This window comes from Mastomys coucha, unplaced genomic scaffold, assembly GCF_008632895.1.
Source record: "Mastomys coucha isolate ucsf_1 unplaced genomic scaffold, UCSF_Mcou_1 pScaffold8, whole genome shotgun sequence".
NCBI classification, from domain to species: Eukaryota; Metazoa; Chordata; class Mammalia; order Rodentia; family Muridae; genus Mastomys; species Mastomys coucha.
The window spans coordinates 45,316,288-45,321,975 of record NW_022196914.1 but is presented as its reverse complement, the minus strand read 5'-3'; the positions used below and the strand labels follow the sequence as shown (position 1 = coordinate 45,321,975).

General features: G+C 37.7%; 1 pseudogene; it reads left to right on the top strand.

Moving 5' to 3' along the window:
• The first annotated feature begins 3,247 nt into the window (after positions 1–3,247).
• On the top strand, positions 3,248–5,233 carry LOC116083241 (annotated as a pseudogene).
• The last annotated feature ends 455 nt before the right edge of the window (positions 5,234–5,688 follow it).

Sequence of the window (5,688 nt, the reverse complement as noted above, 5' to 3'; positions counted from 1 at the left end):
CCTACCTACCTACCTACCTACCTACCTATCTATCTATCTATCTATCTATCTATCTATCTATCTATCTGTCTGTCTGTCTATCTATTATTCTTTAAGATTGCCTGGTACATTATGCTGCTCTCTTGCCTCTGCCTTGCAGGCATATACCACCATTCCTGTCTGACAGTAGATATTATGAAGAATCTACATTTTTATAAGTATGTACTGAATACATTCTCATCCTACAGAACTCACTAAATCCTTAGGCACTCCATGAAGACAGAATTAATTATCCTAGTTTATACAACATTTATTAAACATTTAAAAGTTGGATGTTACACAGTATTCTAGTAAGTTTATAATGAAAATTTTAATGCTCTTAAATACAATAATTGAGTTAAGATAGTATAAGGTTTGCAGTGTATATAGCAAATATATACTTTATACAATCACCATGCTATGGTAATTATACAGATGCATTTCTATATCCTACATTTACAGTCCAAATAAATTACCACATTATCCCTATGCATTGAGATTAACTGAGAATTTTTGATATTTGTTTTATATTCTTTAATATCCTCATACAAGTATACAATGGGTTTTAGTCACTTTTGCCCCCTATTATCCTCTATGATTCCCCAATTCCCTCACTTTATATGTTCTTCCAAAAAGTGACCCTTCTACATTCATGTCTTTGGATGTGACCCACTTGTTTTGGGGATTTACATAAACCTAGGTAGGAATTTATTTCCTAAAGGAAAACCAACTTATCATTACCTATTCTACTAAAGAACATGACACCCATTCTCCAAGCACCATTGACTTGATAGTACTTCATAAGCCTTTCTACATTCTGTGGTAGTCCAAGTGCAGGTTGTGTGCTGGATACATATCTGCAGTGACTTTACAGGTACAATGGCTCCATCATATCAGATGACATTTCCATTTATAGTGTTGATTTTTCTTCCTCTCATTCCCCTCTCTATTCTACCTCACTTTACTCTCCATACTTAAAATTTACACCTCATTATTTCCCCTTTCACCTTAATTTTACCCATATTCAGTTATGCCCCTCTCTTAATGTCTTTCTTTCCTCCTTCCCCAATGGCTCCTTTTGATCTTTCTGGTCTCTTCAGGTACTCCATTTCAACATACTACTCTATGAATTTGTAGCTAGAATTTGCATATGATATGGAATATATAGTGCTGTCAATAAGGCCTGGGTTACTTCTTTCAGTATATTTCCCAGTTCCATTCATCCATTCAAATTTTATTATTTCACTTTTCTTTGCATCTGAATACAATTCTATTGTGTATGTGTACCACATTTCATTATTCTTTCATTGGTTGATGTATATCTGGGCTGGCTCCATTATTTGACAAGTATGAATAGCACAACAATGAGCAGAGATATACAAGTGTCTCTGTAAGAAGCTAGAGCATCTTTGGTATATATGACCAGGAGTGGTATAGCTGGATCATATAGCAGTCATATTTTTAGCTTTTTGAGGACTCTTCATACTAATTTCTATAGTGGTTGCACAGGTTTATATTGCTACTAACAGTGGATAAAACTCCCCTTTGGTTAAACCTTACCAACATTTTCATTCTTGCAATCCTGCCTAGGGTGTCCTTGGAAGTTGAAGGTTCTTTCTCTTTCAATTAAAACTAAGTTATAGTTTTATAACTTATGTTAGAGTGGGTTGGTAGCTGTGATTTCAGAGAATTTAAAATGCATCATTGCAAATCCTTCATTATTTTTACATTCTTATAATTGAAAAGTGGGAGGTTACTTTGAGGAGCTCATCTTCATATGTAACCTGGTTCTTCTCTCCTGCAGCTTTCAATGTTTTTCATTTTGTAAATTAAAGGGTTTTTTTTGTTTGTTTGTTTGTTTGTTTTTTGAGACAGGGTTTCTCTGTATAGTCCTGGCTGTCCTGGAACTCACTCTGTAGACCAGGCTGGTCTTGAACTCAGAAATCCTTCTGCCTCTGCCTCCCAAATGCTGGGATTAAAGGCATGCCTCACGATCGCCCAGCTAAACTAAAGGTTTTAAGTAATGATGTAGAGAATTTCTCTTCTTGTTCTGTATGTTTGGTGTTCTGTGTGCTTCTTGTATCTGATATGTTTACCTTTCCCTAGTATTGAGAAATTTCTTCTATGATTATATTAAAAATATTTTATACCTTTCACATAACATTTTCTCATTCTATGTCTATAATTCACAAATATGCCTTCTATGGTAGTCTAAAGTTCTTATATGTTCCATCCTTATACTTTTAAAGTTATCATTGACCTTGAAGGAATAATCAAACTCCTTTATATTGTTGTCTACCCCTAATATTTAATCTCCCACATGACCCATTTTATTAGTGAGGCTTTCCAGTAAACATTTTATTTAACTTGACCTGTTTCATTTTTCATTACTAGCATGATTTATAGTTCACTTTTCTTCAGCATCACTGTCTCTTTTTTATTCTGCTTATTGTGACTTTATGTCCATATTTTTTTATCTGTGTTTCGTGTTCTATTGGAAATTATTTGTCTTCTTTGAGTTAAGTAAATATATCTCTACTACTCTTTTGACTTCTGAGTCTAGAATTTGTTGAGGTGTCTTCACCAGCTCCCTTGTTTATGAGATGTTAATTTTTAAAAGAGGTATATTTTCTTGGTTTCTTATGTTACTTGTGTTTTTGTGTTGGTGTCTGTATATCTAGTTACCTATGTTCTTTCAGTAGAAGCATCTGCAGTGTTCAGGAATGCTTAAGTTCTAATATTTTAGTGTTGATTTCCTCTGTTAAACTTGTATTCAGAGAACAAGCTTCTATCTATGGTCTACCCCTTCATGTTGAGTACTACCTCAATCAACATTCACTATCTAGCAATTAATCTAGCAATAATGACTGTATATTGTTTTTCGGTTCACCGTGATTTCTGAAATCATAGATTTTCTGTATTGTCTTCCTAGACCTGCTCTGGGTGGTACTAAGTATTGATTTTTACCAGTACTGTTTTTTCTTTGTAGAGATAATTGTCTCTGCTTCCTGAGATACTGGCCAGTCACAGTTTTTCCCATGTAGCTCTGCCTGTGACATTCTCACCTCTCCCTGTTTCCTATTGCAGGGCTAAAGACAGTCATGGATATAGAAGTCGCTGGGTCCCACTGTTAGAAAATCCCCATCTGGGCGCTGGCGGAGAGAGTGCTTGCAGGGGGTTGGCCTGGTGCAGTTTGCACCTTGGGGACACTGCTGCACGTGGAAGCTTTGAGCCACAAGAAAAGATGTTTGGTTTTCACAAGAAAAGATGTTTGGTTTTCACAAGCCAAAGATGTACTGAAGTATAGAGGGCTGCTGTATATGCAGAGCCAAGTCCTCCAGCTCGCAGTTCACAGACAGTAAACATTACGCATTACAAAAAGGACTTCCAGAGCTGTTTTGGGCTGCATGAAACTCGCTCAGGAGATATCTGCAACGCCTGTGTGCTGTTTGTGAAAAGATGGAAGAAGTTGCAGGCAGGATCAAAACAACAAAAAAAAAAAAAAAACAAAAAAAAACTGGAATCATGTGGTAGATGCAAAAGCAGGCCCTAGTCTAAAGACAACATTGAAACCAAAGAAAGTGAAAACTCTATCTGTAAACAGGATGAAAAGCAACCAGATCAGCAAACTGCAGAAGGAATTTAAATGCCACAATTCTGATGCCCACAGCACCACCTCAAGTGCCTCTCCTGCCCAGTCTCCATGCTACAGTAACCAGTCAGATGAGGGCTCAGATACAGAGATGGCTTCCATCTCTAATAGAACTCCGGTTTTTTTCCTTCTTAGATCTTACTCTTACTTAGATTCTACTGGAAAAGAGAGAAAATATGTTGTGGGATCATCTATAAGGGCCGTTTTGGGGAAGTACTCATCAACACTCATCTCTTCAAGCCTTCCTGCAGCAGTAAGAAAGCAGCTGCTGAGAAGCCCGAGGAGCAGGGGTCAGCCCCTCTGCCCCCCTCCACTCAGGAGTGGTGACTGAGGTTCATTTAGAAGGGAGCAAAGACCAGTTTAAACTTTGAAAAGACAACAAAACAAAGTGACCCTCCTATTTTTAACTTGGATACCTGCTATTCTGTCAAAAGACATTTTTCTAGAATAGTTTTTAATGGGTTACTGTTCTTACCCTTCATCCAACAAACTCTGAAACCAGTCTCTAGCTTACTGCAAGAAAAATAAGTGTACATAATATTTACGATGCTGAGTATTTCATAGGAAAGCTGAATGATGCTGTAAAGTGCTCTTTAAGTCTTTTTTATTTTTTTAAATCTCCTCTAATGAATGGAATTAGGGGAGTTTCAGGAGACAGAGATGGGATTTGTTGTGTGATAAACCATATGTAGTTTAGTCTTTCTGTGGAGAGGCAGTGGTTGGGGGCATTTTTAAATGGTTGGCTACACTTGTTTTCCCTCATGATAATTTATCATGACTCAGTAGCATGCCCTGCCCCTATAAGGTAGTTACAGATTTTTAAACGCTAAGGCGTTGCCAAGGTTCTGAGGATTCAGACCTGTACTACTGATTATTAAGTAGGACAGACTGAGCTTTCTGCAAATAGCTTGAAGGAGGAAGCAATTTCTGAACACACAAGTAGCACCGTGTCTCCTCCCTTCATATTGATAAAAGACTTTATGTGGATCTTGTAAAACAGAGCCAGATCTCCTTCTGGGGAAGGCCTGCCTCTAGGATGGGCAAGGTCCTATAGGGATAGGATCAAAGCATCAGCACAAATAGAGAGCACATATGGTTAGAAACTACTTAAATCAGGATGTGTAAGTCCTGGGAATGCATAGGACACATTTGATGCTGCTTGGGACATGTTTCTTAGAGGGCTTGCAGTATGTAAATAATTGACATTGGTGTTAACATGACTGCCTGGGATCCACTGAAATCCACATGATTCAGTTCTAGCTCTGGATTACCTCAGAGATAGAGGAAGTTTTATCTATAGATTTGTGGAGGTTTTATCTAAAAAGTAGTTCTTTGCCTCGTCATAGACCTTACTTATTAGGGTTTGGGGTTTTGTTGTCTCATTCTTCTCCCACTATTTAAGAGACTAGAAGAGAAGAGTTGTGTGTTGAGGGTAAGTTGGTTGGTTGGGTTGGCTTCTTAACATCAAGATACCTGAATGGAGCTCCACACCCTTAGATCTCAATGATTTGGTTGGCTTCTCAGTGAAACCCAACTGAAGTTGTCTAATTGCCTCTTCTCAAAGTTCAGGAAAAACAGTAGTGCCACTTGAGGTCTCATAGAGGAGGTGTATGTGGCTGCCTTAGTATTCTCTTCCTCAAGATTATTTTAGAAACTGTATTTTTAAAGTCTTTTAGAGCTTCACAATGAGGAGAAGCCACAGTTTGTGGCATCCTATAGTTTTACATTGTGTATTTCTTCCTTTTAGGAAAAACCTACCTAGTACAAGCTACCACGTGCACAAACTGCCCAATGAGTGGGTCGTTTCTCCACAACCCTGGGGTAGTAGAGTCCAGCCATTACCATTCTCCTGCATTACTTTGACATGGGATTGTTTTTTTTTTTTTTACATTTTGGCTGCAGTGTTGGTGGTAGAATATACTTTGATAGATCATCTCTACTTCTATATTTATTTATTTATTACTAGACCTCAACCACAGCCTTCTCCTCTTCCCCTCCACTCTCTGCCTGTAGGATGT